Source organism: Trichechus manatus, unplaced genomic scaffold (genome assembly GCF_000243295.1).
Source record: "Trichechus manatus latirostris isolate Lorelei unplaced genomic scaffold, TriManLat1.0 scaffold00028, whole genome shotgun sequence".
In the NCBI taxonomy this organism is placed as follows: domain Eukaryota; kingdom Metazoa; phylum Chordata; class Mammalia; order Sirenia; family Trichechidae; genus Trichechus; species Trichechus manatus.
The window spans coordinates 18,213,234-18,228,546 of NW_004443964.1; the positions used below are offsets into that span (position 1 = coordinate 18,213,234).

The window sequence follows — 15,313 nt, forward strand, 5'->3', positions numbered from 1 at the left end:
GTTTTAAAATTGTTTTAAACTTAAAATTTCAACTACCACTGTGTGATCACGACTTCCAATTCTAGACCTGTTACTTTGCCCTCGCATCTGGGTTCCTAACTCACATATCTAACAGCCGCAAAAACGAGTTCATTACATTTTCCTCCAAACCTCAAATGAATGGCACCACCATTCACTCAGTCACTTAAGCTAAACACATGGGTGTCATCTTTGAATATAAATTCTGCAAGTTACTATATAATTAGGACAACAACCTGATCTATAACACTGCTGTATCCCCAGTAGGTCTAACTTTATCTGACACATTGCAAGTACTCAATAAATATTTGTGTTGAATAAATGAATAAATAAGACTGAAGCTCCTCCATTAGACCCATATTCAATCAATAACCAAATTCAGTTGATTGTTTGACATCTCTCTGTCACCACTGCCACTCCCTTAGTTCAGACCCTCATTATCTCTCACCTGATGGTGCTACAATAGCTCCTATAGATGACATGTTGTTTTGCCTGCCTACCATCATACATACACCCCTTTCTGATAACTGCCCTTTACCACCCCTCACTCCATCTACTAATTTAATCCCTCCCATAGTTGATTTTCACCAGGGTAGATACCTAACTCAAGCTAAAATAATCACAGGCGTTACCCAAACCCTACTTCAAAGCATAAGTGATTTGTCCAGAGGTCAATCCAGATGTAAGTTAGGTCAGACTTAACCTACCCATTGGCATATGGATTTGAAAACAAGAGAATTGAGTCAGTATCTCTCTATGGATGCCTGGACCATAAGATACAAAATTCAGGTGTTGTTGGTAGCCCTGCTACACCATTCGAAATGAACAGCAGAGGGAACTAATGTGCGAGGTCAGAAAATAAAATAGACAAGCTGAGAAAAGCAGATATAAGCAATGAGAGTCAAAGTACCAAACTACTTGTAAGTAGTTCACTAAATGTGTTAAGCACTCTCACAACTTCATTCCTTTACATTTGCTGCATCCTCTGCCTGAAACTTCCTTTTCCCCATTTCTCCAACTGGCTAACTACTATTTAGACTCCATGTTTGTCACCACCTCCTGCAAGAATTTTTCCATTACCTTCCAGTCTGTGATGAAGTCCTTCCTCTGCATTCCAACAGTACCCTGTAAGAACTTTATCATAATACTTCTCACCCTATGTTTTAATAGTGTTGGTTTACTTATGAAATAGATTATAATCTAGGACTGTCTTTTATCTCTAACTAAACTGCATCTCCCAGCACTTTACCTGGCCCACAGTAGGTGCTTACTATTTAATCAGGGATGGAAATGGAACACAGAGAGAGAGAAAGGGAGGAAAGAAGTATCTAAATAGAACTTTAGCCTTAGAGCAGGAAGAGACTGGAAGGTTAACAGAAAGGAGATTTAATAGCAGTCTGGCCATCAGTTTTTAAGGCGAGAACAAAGAAGAATGGCAAAGTGACATGGTATTCTCAGTGAAGAAAGGACTGAAAGGACCAACTAGTATATGAATAATATCAGAGGAAATGGAATGAGGTGTGAGGGAAATTTTTAGAGCAAAGAAGTACAGCCAGGCATTTGTTGTTGTTAGGTGTCATCAAGTCGGTTCCAACCCACAGCGACCCTATGTACAACAGAACGACACACTACCCAGCCCTGTGCTATCCTCACAATCGTTACGTTTGAGCCCATTGTTACAGCCACCGTGTCAATCTATCTCGTCGAGGGTCCTCCTCCCTCTTTTTCGCTCACACTCCACTTTACCAAGTATGATGTCCTTCTCCAGGGACTGGTCCCTCCTGATAACATATCCAAAGTACGTGAGACAAAGTCTCGCCATCCTTGCTTCCAAGGAGTGCTCCGGCTGTATTTCTTCAAAGACAGACTTGCTCATTCTTCTGGCAGTCCACAGCATATTCAATATTCTTTGCCAACACCATAATTCAAAGGCATCAATTCTTCTTCAGTCTTCCTTATTCACTGTCCAGCTTTTGCATGCATGTGAGGCGACTGAAAATACCCTGGCTTGGGTCAGGCACATCTTAGTCTTCAAACTGACATCTTTCCTTTTTAACACTTTAAAGACGTCTTTTGCAACAGATCTGCCCAGTGCAATACATCATTTGATTTCCTGACTGTTGCTTCCATGGGTGTTGATTGTGGATCCAAGTAAAATGAAATCCTGACAATGTCAATCTTTTCTCCATTTATCATGATGTTACTTATTGGTTCAGTTGTGAGGATTTTTGTTTTCTTTATGTTGAGGTATAATCCATACTGAAGGTTGTAGTCTTTGATCTTCATCAGTAAATGCTTCAAGTCTTCTTGGCTTTCAGCAAGCAAGGTTGTGTCATCTGCATATCACAGGTTGTTAATAAGTCTTCCACCAATCCTAATGCCACATTCTTCTTCATATAATCCAGCTTCTCGGATTATTTCCTCAGCATACAGACTGAATAAGCAGCGTGAAAGGATGCAACCCTGATGCACACCTTTCTTGATTGTAAATCATGCGGTACCTCCTTGTTCTGTTCGAACAACTGGCTCTTGGTTTACGTACGGGTTGCTCATGAGCACAATTAAGTGTTCTGGAATTCCCATTCTTTGCAATGTTATCCATAATTTGTTTTGATCCACACAGTCAAAGGTCTTTGCATAGTCAATAAAACACCGGTAAACATCTTTTTGGTATTCTCTGCTTTCAGCTAGGATACATCTGACATCAGCAATGATATCCCTCGTTCCATGCCCTCTTCTGAATCCAGCTTGAATTTCTGGCAGTTCCTTGTCGATGTACTACTGCAACCACTTTTGTATGATCTTTAGCAAAATTTTACTTGCGTGTGATATTAACGATATTGTTTGATAATTTCTGCATTTTACCAGATCACCTTTCTTTGGAATGGGCACAAATATGGATCTCTTCAGCTGGTTGGCCAGGTAGGTGTCTTCCAAATTTCTTGGCATAGGAGAGTGAGCATTTCCAGCACTATATCTGTTTGCTGAAATATCTCAACTGGTATTCCGTCAACTCCTGGAGCCTTGCTTTCACCAATGTCTTCAGTGCAGCTTAGACTTCTTCCTTCAATACCACGAGTTCTTGATCATATGCTACCTCCTGAAATGGCTGAACATTGACCAGTTCTTTTTGGTAGTGACTCTGTGTATTCCTTCCATCTTCCTTTGATGCTTCCTTCATCATTCAATATTTTGTCCATAGAATCCTTCAAAATTGCCAACTTGAGGCTTGAATTTTTTCTTCAGTTCTTTCAGCTTGAGAAATCCTGAGCATGTTCTTCCCTTTTGGTTTTGTAATCCACATCTCTACACATTTCATTCTATTTTACTCTGTCTTCTCTAGTTGCCCTTTGAAATCTTCTGTTCAGCTCTTTTACTTTATCTTTCTTCCATTCACTTTAGCTACTCTACCTTCAAGAGCAAGTTTCTGAGTCTCTTCTGACATCCATTTTGGTCTTTTCTTTCTTTCCTGTTTTTTTAATGACCTTTTCACAGCCAGGCATTACTTTGAAAATACGGATTTTTTTTCTTCAGTATTGTCTTTCTCTCACTGAACATTCCACCTTTTCAAGCTGTCAGGTCTTTAGTAGTTAAACTTTAGGAATAGATTGGAGGTAAGCAAAAAAAGCAGACAAGTCTGTTCCTAACACGTGAGTTTGAAAAACCTGGCCCCTTAGGGGCACAAAAAGAACTCACGTCATTAAAAAATATTTTGGAGAAAAAAATAAGGTCATGTCTCCCACTTCAGACTAGAAAAGAATTTCCCTGTCAAGAACAATCATAGAATCTATCTTCTAGACAACCAGCTGGTTGGTTTCCCAGGCAGGGGCACTCATATGGTGAAATCTTATGGTTCAGGACCCAATCTTCAGCTTTGCAGATGAGAAACCAAGTCTTTTAAGATCTTCAAAATGGACAAGACTCTGATTCATACTATGATAGCTCTATATCTCTGCAAACTTCATATCAAAATATTAGCATTAGTGACAAGCTTAAGGACGTTCTATCTTATATTTGGACAAATTGGGAGGGGGTTTGTTCTTCTAACCCTTGGTATGGGAAAGACTATCAGGAATGTTAAAAATAAACAAAACTCATAACTAGGTTAGCAAAACAAAGTGGCAGATTCCACTGGTTGTTAACAGAACCATAATTTTCAGATATATGCTTTGAGAGAGTCTGGTTCTCTCCCTAGCCAGAGCAATTAGGCTAGAAAAAGAAATAAAGTACATTCAAATTGGTAAGGAAGAAGTAAAAGTATCTCCATTTGCAGACAATATGATCTTATACACAGAAAACTCCAAAGAATCTACAATAAAACTACTGGAACAAATAGAAGATTTCAGCAAAGTTTCAGGATACAAGATAAACATACAAACATCAGTTGGATTTCTCTACACCAACTAAGAGAACTTCGAAGAGGAAATCACCAAATCAATACCATTTACAATAGCCCCCAAGAAGATAAAATACATAGGAAGAAATCTAACCAGAGATGTAAAAGATCTATACAATGAAAACTACAAGACACTATTGCAAGAAACCAAGAGACCTACATAAGGAAAAACATACCTTGCTCATGGATACGAAGACTCAACATTGTGAAGATGTCTGTTCTACCCAAAGCAATCTATAGATAGAATGCAATCTCAATTCAAATTCCAACAGCAATTTTTAATGAGATGGAGAAATAAATCACCAACTTCACATGGAAAGGGAAGAGGCCCTGGATAAGTAAAGCATCACTGAAGAAGAAGAACAAAGTGAGAGTCCTCATACTACCTGATTTTAGAAACTTTTTACTGCCACGGTAGTCAAAACAGCCTGGTACTGGTACAACAACAGATACATAGACAACAGGTACAGAATTGAGAATCCAAACATAAATCCATCCACCTATGAGCAGCTGGTATTTGACAAAGGCCCAAAGTCTATTAACTGGGAAAAGACAGTCTCTTTAACAAATGGTACTGGCACAACTGGATATCCACTTGCAAAAACATGAAAGAAGAACCATACCTCACACCATGCACAAAAACTAAGTCAAAATGGATCAAAGACTTAAATATAAAATCAAAATCGATAAAGATCATGGAAGGAAAAATAGGGACAATGCTAGAAGCCCTAATATATGGCATAAACAGAATATGAACCATAAGTAACAATGCACAAACACCAGAAGAGAAACTAGATAACTGCGAGCTCCTAAAAATCAAACATGCTCATCAAAAGACTTCACCAAGGAGTAAAAAGACAACCTACAAACTGGGAAAAAAATTTTGGCTACCACAAATCTGATCAGTGTCTAATCTCTAAAATCTACAAGATACTGCAAAACCTCAACAATAAAAAGACAACCCGATTAAAAAATGGGCAAAGGATAAGAACAGGCACTTTACCAGTGAAGACATTCAGGCAGCTAACAGTTACATGAGGAAATACTCATGATCATTAGCCATTAGGGAAATGCAAATCAAAACTACAATGAGATATCTCACCCCAACAAGGCTAGCATTAATCCAAAAAACACAAAATAATAAATGTTGAAGAGGTTGTGGAGAGACTGGAACACTTACACACTTCTGGTGGGAATGTAAAATGGTACAATCACTTTGGAAATCGATTTGGCACTGCTTTAAAAAGCTAGAAATAGAAGTACCATATGATCCAGCAATCCCACTCCTTGGAATATATCCTAGAGAAATAAGAGCCATCATACGAATACATATATGCACACTCATGTTCACTTCAGCACTGTTCACAATACGAAAAAGATGGAACAACCTAGGTGCCCATCGATGGATGAATGGATAAACAAATTATGGTATATTCACGCAATGGAATACTATGCAACGATTAAGAACAACAATGAATCTGTGGAACACCTCATAGCATGGATGAATGTGGAAGGCATTATCCTGAGTGAAATTAGGCACAAAAGGACAATATTGTCTGATACCACTATTATAAGAAACTCAAGGGAAGGTTTAAACACAGAAGAAAACACTCTTTGATGGTTACGAGGATGGGGAGGGAGAGAAAGGGGTATTTACTAACTAGATAGTAGACAAGAATTATCTTAGATGAAGGGAAGGATAACACACAATACAGGGGAAGTCAGCACAACTGGACTAAACCAAAGCTGTTTCCTGAATACAACCAAATACTTTGAGGAACAGAGTAGCAGGGGCGGGGGTCTGGGGACCATGGTTTTAGGGGACATCCAAGTCAACCTGCATAACAAAGTTTATTAAGAAACTGTTTTGCATCCTGCTTTGGTGAGTGGTGTCTGCGGTCTTAAAAGCTAGCAAGCGGCCATCTAAGATGCATCCCTTGGTCCCAACCCACCTGGAGCAAAAGAGAATGAAGAACACCAAAGACACAAGGAAAGTATTAGCCCAAGAGACAGAAAGGGCTGCATAAACCAGAGACTCCATTCAGCCTGAGACCAGAAGAATTAGATGGTGCCCGGCTACCCCCAATGACCGCCCTGACAGGGAATACAACAGACATTCCCTGATGGAGCAGGAGAAAAGTGGGGTGCAGAACTCAAATTCTAGTAAAAAGACCAGACTTGATGGTCTGACTGAGACTGGAGGGACCCTGGAAGACACAGCACCTGGACTCTCCGTTAGCCCAGAACTAAAACCATTCCCGAAGCCAACTCTTCAGACAAAGATTAGACTGGACTCTAAGACGTAAAATGATACACATGAAGAGAATGCTTCTTAGCTCAAGTAGATACATGAGACTAAATGGGCAGCTCCTGTCCAGAGATGAGATGAGAAGGCAAAAAGGGACAGGAGCTGGTTGCTGGACACAGGAAATCCGGGGTGGAAAGGAAGAGCGTGCTGTTACATTACAGGGAGAGCAACTAGGGTTACATAACAATGTGTGTATAAATTTTCGTATGAGAAACTAACTTGAACTCTAAACTTTCACTTAAAGCAAAAAAAAAAAACCAAAAAAGAACATAATAAAAGTCTGCCACCTCATTATAATAAAAGTCTACCAACAGAAAACAAACATTTTGGTATTGTTTCCTTTCAATATTTTTCCCAAAAAAGTATATATAAAGTTTTGGCTCTTTTTTTAACTTTAAAAATTTAAAAATAAAAAACTTTGTATTTCAAAAAAACTTCACAAATTTCACTTTAATGGCTGTAAAAATCTCCAACTTGTTATTTTACTTTCTGTACAAACTTGTATGGATAGTTCCTATTTTTACTATCTCATTTCCCAAAGAGTGCTTTAGACTGCAATAATTTCATATGTTAACTCAAAAAAATAAATAAATTTAGGTCTAGAAAATTTTTAATAAGACTATAATGCACTGAAGCATTAATCTCATATATTAGAAGAAATATTTTTCCTTCACAAACTTTTCCTTTACCCTACTACTCCTGATAAGTGTTCCACGTGTTTCTACCTCTTAATAAAGACAGTATGACAGCCTATAGGAATGTAAACTTTCTTCTTTCTAAATTAAGTAAACCCATTTAATAAATATATAAATTGTTACAGCATTACATATTTTCACACAAATATGGTAATTCATATCCCTAAAAGAACTTATATTTATAAAATATTACACAGAATAAATGTAGCATAATCACTTACCACTTGACCTGTTTTTGCGACTTGATTTCCCACCAGTAAGAAGCATCTTGAGACTATTCCGAAACATGGTTGTGCTATTGTGTATTACCAAAACTGTAAAAGAAAATGTGGGAAAATATGTTTTAAATTTTTTTTGATTGTCTATTCAAAATACCATTAAGAATTGATCTGAAATGCATTATACGGAATTAACTATATTTAAATATATAGTATAAAAACTTTAACTGTATAACAAAAAAAGACCTAAATATTTAAATAATTCCTTAAAAGTATACTGTAGCACTTTGGGAACCTATAAAGAGATGAAGGTGGATATCACTGAGGGTACTCAAAAATAGAAAATAGAAATATGTAGCTATAAATAGTCTACCCTTTCCACTGACTCTCCATTTCTTGGACAACACTTCCATATACCCTACACACACACAGTTTAAGATTCTAGAAGTTTACAGCAGCTACAGATTTTCCACTGTTCAAGCCAGCATTCCATCTCAGAAGCCTACTTATCAGGACCAGGTAGTCTGCCCAAACAGATTTACAATATAGTGAATTCTCAATTCATGCCATATTCTCAATTTGTATCTCATTGGCTAAAGATCAGGATGTCTCCACTCTGTCCACTCCAACCCAACTAAGCTGCCAACATCATCTAAGCCACTGCAGAGCACCCGGCTGAGGAAAAACTGTGAGCTAGCCAGACAAGAAAATACAATTTGGAAAAGGTCTTGAAAAAAAATTGCTTTATTATTATACCATCCATGTACACTGTAGAAGATAGAAAATACAATAAGACAATGGAAGAATACTGAAATTGTCTAGAAGAATGATGCAATAATGAAATAAATTATCACTCTTACAACATCTTTCAGTTTTCTTATTGCTTTGCCCGAAGTACTGCAACATCTTTTAAGAAGATAAAAAAAAAAAAGTCTAGAGACACCAGCTTTGTACTCTTTTTTTTTTTCTTAAGCTGTCACTGAACACAGTTGAGAACACAGGAGTTTTCATTTTCCGCTCAGAATGTCAAAGAGAAGAACACTGCCAGAAGAAGAAGTTCAACAATTAGATCAGAAGATGAAGGCAAAGAGACAGATGAGCACTCCAGTCTCTAACGATGAAGGTGAAATTGATTGTATAAAGGAAATCTCAGACTGTGAGTCTTCACATGATCATACTGTAGATTGATTTCCTCAAACTCAAGAATTGATGAGTGAATCCTAGGACTGCAAGGCTGATTCAACATACTGAAAATGAAGGGGGGAAAAACTCCACATGATCATATTAAAACCTACTGCCATCAAGTTTATTCCAACTCACAGCAACCCTATAAGACAGAGCAGAACCGCCCCACAGGGTTTCCAAGGCTGAAAATCTTTATGGAAGTGGACTTACACATCTTTCTCCTGTGGAGCAGCTGGTGGGCTCAAATCTCTGACCTTTCTGCTAGCAGCCGACCAATGCAAAAAAGGCATCTGACAAAATTCAACACCCTTTCATTAAAAATAAAATAAAATTCAGCAAACTAGGAATAGAAGAAAAATTTCTCAACCTGATAAAGGGCATTTTCAAAAAATCCACAGCTAACATCATACTCAATGGTGAAAGACTGAAAGCTTTCCCTCAAAGAACAGGAACATGAGAAGGATGCCTGCTTTCATCTCAACATTGTACTGGAAGTTCTAGTCGGAGCAAACAGGCAATAAAAAAAAAAATAAAAGCCATCCAAATCAGAAAGGAAAAAGTAAAACTATCTCTCTTCACAGATGGAATGATCCTATATGTAGAAAACCCAAAAATGAAAAAATTCATAAGAAAGTTACCAGAGCTAATAAATTTGGCAAAGTTGCAGGGTACAAAATCAACACCAAAAATCAGTTGTGTTTCTATACACCGGCAGTGAACCATCTGAAAAGGAAACTAAGAAAATAATTCCATTTACAATTGCATCTAAAAGAATAAAATATCTAGGAATAAATTTAACCAAGGAGATGACACAAATGAACACTGAAAACTATAAAAAAAGTCACTGAAAGAAATTAAAGATCTAAATAAATGGAAAGATATCCTATGTTCATGGATTGGAAGACTTAATATTGTTAAAATGGCAATATTTCCCAAATTGAGCTATAGAGTCAACACAAAACCTATCAAAATCCCAGTTGTCTTTTTTTGCATAAATAACCATCTAATTTTAAAATTCACATAGAAATGCAAGAAACCGAGAATAGCCAAAACAATCCTAAAAAAAGACAAAGTCAAACAAAGTTAATACTGCCCCCCACCCCACCCCCACACACAAAGATGTCCATGCCTTAATCCCTGGAATCCCTGGATGTTACCTTACATGGCAAAGGGGGTGTTGCAGATGGTAATTAATGATCTTAAAACAGATTATCCTGTATTTTATCCAGGTGGACCCAATGTAATCACAAGAGTCTTTAAAAGACAGAAAAGGAAGTCAAAAGAATCAGGGAAGATATGATGACAGAAGCAGAGGTCAGAGTGATGCAGCCAGAAACCAAGAAATGAGGATGATCTCTAGAAGCTGGAAAAGGCAAGGAACGGATTCTCCCTTAGAGCCTCCAGAAATAACGCAGATCTACCAATATCTTAACTTTAGCCCTGTAAGGCCCATTTCAGACTTGTGATCTCCAGAACTGTAACAAATGTAAGACAGTAATTTTTTGTTGTTTAAAACCACTAAATTTGTGGTTATTTGTTACAGCAGCAATAGGAAACTAATAACAATCATAATACCAGCCAATATGTATAACATAGTTATTATCACTTTATCATATGTATAAAATGCCTATAAAAACATGCAGTTACCACACTATTTACTTGGCTATCCTTCAGTCCTGTGTTGCTATTTAAGAACTGTTTACTGTACTAACATATACCCTTTTATACTGAGCCCTGGTCACACAACAGTCAAGCACTTGGCTGCTAACTGAAAGGTTGGCGGTTTGAACCCATGCAGTGGCTCTGCGGGAGAAAGACTTGGTGATCTCTTCCCGTAAAGATTACAGCCTAAAAAACCCTATGAGATAGTTCTACTCTGTCACACAGGGTCACTACGAGTCGAAAATCAACTCAACAACACACAACAACAACATACTTAAGAACAAAATTCTCAGTGAAAACACTTGCCCCCACCCCTTTGGCACCACTTTAATATTCTATGGTTCTTCTTACAGCAAGTTATTCCATATCACTTCTATCACTCAGCTCAACAGTCAAACTGAAAGACACTGAAGTAATAATATACTCAGCTGTGACAAAAATAAACTTCACAAATTGATCAAAACTTAACACCATATCTATGGAGTTATCTAAAGAGTCACAGGACACTAGTCTCATAGCATACCTCATAAAGAATACAGAACTGAGGTGTGTCATGGCTCTGCAAGGGGCACATATAAATCTTAAAAGAATCAAATCTTGCTACCAACCTATACAACTTTAAAAGTTTCTGGTTAGATCACTAGAGAGAGAGAAAGATAGGTGCATAAATGAAAAACCGGCATGAAACAGAACAAGAAACATAGTAGAGCTTCTTTTCCCTTCTCAGATTTTAGGAAGTCGTTTCAACAAATGTGGTAATAAGATATTTTAGAGACCTAGGCATTAGTTTCCTCTGGTCTTTAGTTCCCTCCCTCCCCAAATTAGAATCCTTGATCTGTAGTTTCAACCACCCTCCCACCAATATTCCAAACTCCCTTGCCCCTTGTTCTCTGATCCCACATACCAGGCAAAATCAAAATTCAAGCTGATTCCAACTATACCAAGGCTGCTGAGCACTGCTGGGAAAAGTCACATAATTAGGCAGACTGATATACTAGAAATCCATGGTTGCATATTTCAACTGAACCCTTTTCTTTGCTCAGCAATCCACTGTTTTCATCTAGTCAGCTCCCTTTGCCACCCACCTAAATGACTATTTTGAACATTCTGTGACCGCCCATTTCTCCCCAATACTTTCAGTCAATGGTTTTGGCTTCTATATCTCAAAGCAAAATAAAAGTCATCAAAATTATCAGAAAGAATCCCCTCAACTTCCCACCAACAAATCTACAAACTTAAGCCTATTCACAGACATCCTCTCCTTCTATTAAAATAGATGCATTTCTTTTTCTAAGGCTAAATTCTTTACCTTAGCTCTGTATTCCAGCCCCTCCCATTCTCCCTTGGTACCTTTTATATTTTGACTTCTGTATTTTGAGCCTCTTCTTTTAATAGCTCCTTCCATCAGCATTTGAATACTCTCGAATTCCCCATCTTTTAAAAAAATTAAAACCCTCTCTCAACCCATGCCCTCCCTGCCCCTATCTCTGCTCACTCTACATACTCTTCCTGGGCTGTTCATTCACTGTCACTGCTCTGTCACCTATCATCTGGATAACCAAATTTCACTCCATGCTTCTTTTCTGAACCAGTCTCCTCTAGTATTTTCTAGCCCAGTAAATTGGCATCATCACACAGTTGCTCAATCATCCTGTATTAGTTCTCACTCACCTAACTTTTCTAACCAATCAGCATGCCTTTATGATTCTACATCTTTTTCAGGGATGCCTTGTCTCATGCCCCAGCCTACATTCACTCCAACAATTATAACGCCCATACCTATTCACCCTGTCCTTGCCCTTTTATAACACTAATACACCAAGAAATTTAATGCTTGACTTCCCTCACTAAACTGTATGTTCCATGAGGCAGGGACCATGTTTGTCATCTTTACGGCCATCCTTGTAACTTACACACTGCCCAGCACATATGAGGTGCTCAATAAATAAATAATGAATGAATGAACAGCCAAGCCAAGGACAAGCTGCACACTATATCTGGTAGTAAATATCAATGGAAATCTCAATTTGTTTAAAAAGGAAACAAAAATCAATATGAGATATTTCTTAAAAGACTGTAGAATAAAGGAAAATGAATCCACTTATTCATTCAGCAAACATTTGAGTGCTATCATGTACAAAGTGCTGGGCTAGGCACTAATGACATAATGACAAACAAAAAACAGTCCCTTTCCTCATGGAGTTTACAATCTACTTAAAAAGGGGAAGGGATGTCTTTTCTTTAGATACATATTTTTGTATTGTGCTTTAAGTGAATATTTACAGTTCGAGTTAGTTTCTCAAACAAAAATTTATCCACACATTGTTATGTGACCCTAGTTGCTCTCCCCATAATGTGACAGTAACTCCTCCTTTTCACCCAATTTCCTGTGTCCATTCAACCAGCTCCTGTCCCTTTTTGCCTTCTCATCTCGCCTCCGGACAGGAGTTGCCCATTTAGTTTCATGTATCTACTTGAGCTAAGACGCACTCTCTTCATGTGTATCATTTTAGGTCTTAGAGTCCAGTCTAATCCTTGTCTGAAGAGTTGGGTTTGGGAATGGTTTTAGTTCTGGGCTAACAGAAAGTCCGGGGGCTATGTCTTCCGAAGTCCCTCCAGTCTCAGTCAGACCATTAAGTCTGGTCTTTTTACTAGAATTTGAGTTCTGCACCCCACTTTTCTCCTGCTCCATCAGGGAATGTCTGTTGTATTCCCTGTCAGGGCGGTCATTGGGGGTAGCCGGGCAGCATCTAATTCTTCTGGTCTCAGGCTGATGAAGTCTCTGGTTTATGCAGCCCTTTCTGTCTCTTGGGCTAACACCTTCCTGTGTCTTTGGTGTTCTTCATTCTCCTTTGCTCCAAGTGGGTTGGGACCAATTGATGCATCTTAGATGGCCGCTCGCTAGCTTTTAAGACCCCAGATGCCACTCACCAAAATGGGATGCAAAACATTTTCTTGATAAACTTTGTTATGCCAATTGATCTAGATGTCCCCTGAAACCATGGTCCCCAGAACCCCACCCCAGCTACTCTGACCCTCAAAGTGTTTGGCTGTATTCAGGAAACTCAGCTTATGGTTCAGTCCAGTTGTGCTGACCTCCCCCTGTATTGTGCATTGTCTTTCCCTTCACCTAATTCTTGTCTACTATCTAGTTAGTGAATGCCCCTCTCCCTCCCTCCCCACCCTCGTAACCATCAAAGAACATTTTCTTCTGTGTTTAAACCTTTCCTTAAGTTCTTATAATAGTGGTCTCATACAATATTTGTCATTTTGCGACTAACTTCACTCAACATAATGCCTTCCAAATTCATCCATGTTATGAGATGTTTCACAGATTTCATCACTGTTCTTTATCATTGCGTAGTATTCCATTGTGTGAATATACCACAATTTGTTTAGGGGATGTCTTTTAAAAGGATCTAGTCCAAATTCAAACGACAAAACAATTTAAAAAAAAAAAAACAACTCAGTTGCCTGGAGTCGATTCTGACTTATGATGACCCATGTGTGTCAGAGAACTGTGTTCCATAGGGTTTTCTTTTTTACTTACCTCGTGAAGTTTTTAATTGTACTTTAAGTGAAAGTTTACAATTCAAGTTAGTCTCTCATACAAAAATTTATACATACATTATTATGTGACCCTAATTGCTCCCCTATACTGTGACAGCACACTCCTCCTTTCCACCCCTGATCTTCTGTGTCCATTCAACCAGCTCCTGACCCTCTCTGCCTTCTCATTTCACCTCCGGACAGGAGCCGCCCATTCAGTCTACTGTATCTACTTGAGCTAAGAAGCACACTCCTCATGAATATCATGTTATCTCTTACCAGTCTAATCTTTGTCTGAAGAGTTGGCTTTGGGAATGGTTTCAGTTCTGGGTTGACAGAGAGTCCAGGAGAGTGTGCTTTCTGGGGATCCTCCAGTCTCAGTCAGACCATTAAGTCTGGTATTTTTACCAGAATTTCAGTTCTGCACCCTACTTTTCTCCTGCTCCATCAAGGACTCTCTGTTGTGTTCCCTGTCAGGGTAGTCACTCATTGTAGCCAGGCACCAACTAGTTCTGGTCTCAGGCTGATGGAGTCTCTGGTTTACGTGGCCCTTTCCGTCTCTTGGGCTAATACTTTCCTTTTGACTTTGGTGTTCTTCATTCTCCTTTACTCCAGGTGAGCTGGGACCAACTGATGCATCTTAGATGGCCACTCACTAGCTTTTAAGACCCCAGACACCACTCACCAAAGTAGGATGCATAAACTTTGTTATGCCAATTGACCTAGATGTCCCCTGAAACCATAGTCTCCAGACCCCTGCCCCTGCTACTCTGTCCCTTGAAGTGTTTGGTTGTATTCAGGAAAAAGCTTTCATTTAGTCCAGCTGTGCTGACTTCCCCTATAGTGTGTGCTGTCCTTCCCTTCACCTAAGATAATTCTTGTCTACTATCTAGTCAATAATCCTCTCCCTCCCTGCCCACCCTCGTAACCATCAAAGAATGTTTTCTTCTGCATTTAAACCTTTTCTTGAGTTCTTATAATACTGGTGTCATACAATATTTGTCCTTTTGTGACTGACTAAATTCACTCAGCATAACGTCTTCCAGATTCCTCCACGTTATAAGATGTTTCACGGATTCATCGTTGTTCTTTTTTGTTGTGTAGTATTGCACTGTGTGAATATACCATAATTTGTTTATCCATTCATCCACTGATGGGCACCTAAGTTGTTTCCATCTTTTTGCTATCGTGAACAGTGCTGCAATGAACGTGAGTTTGCATATATCTATTTGTGTGACGGCTCTTATTTCTCTAGGATATATTCCAACGAGCGGGATTGCTA

At 38.6% G+C, this 15,313-nt stretch overlaps 1 long non-coding RNA gene across 1 annotated transcript in view; it reads right to left on the reverse strand.

Annotated features, from left to right (window-relative positions):
* LOC111820170 (uncharacterized) overlaps window positions 1–15,313 on the reverse strand; it is a 71,421-nt gene that overhangs the window by 19,181 nt on the left and 36,927 nt on the right. The window contains exon 2 of the long non-coding RNA XR_002823714.1: window positions 7,639–7,731. This is a non-coding gene — a long non-coding RNA (uncharacterized LOC111820170). The remainder of the gene's footprint in view (window positions 1–7,638; window positions 7,732–15,313) is intronic.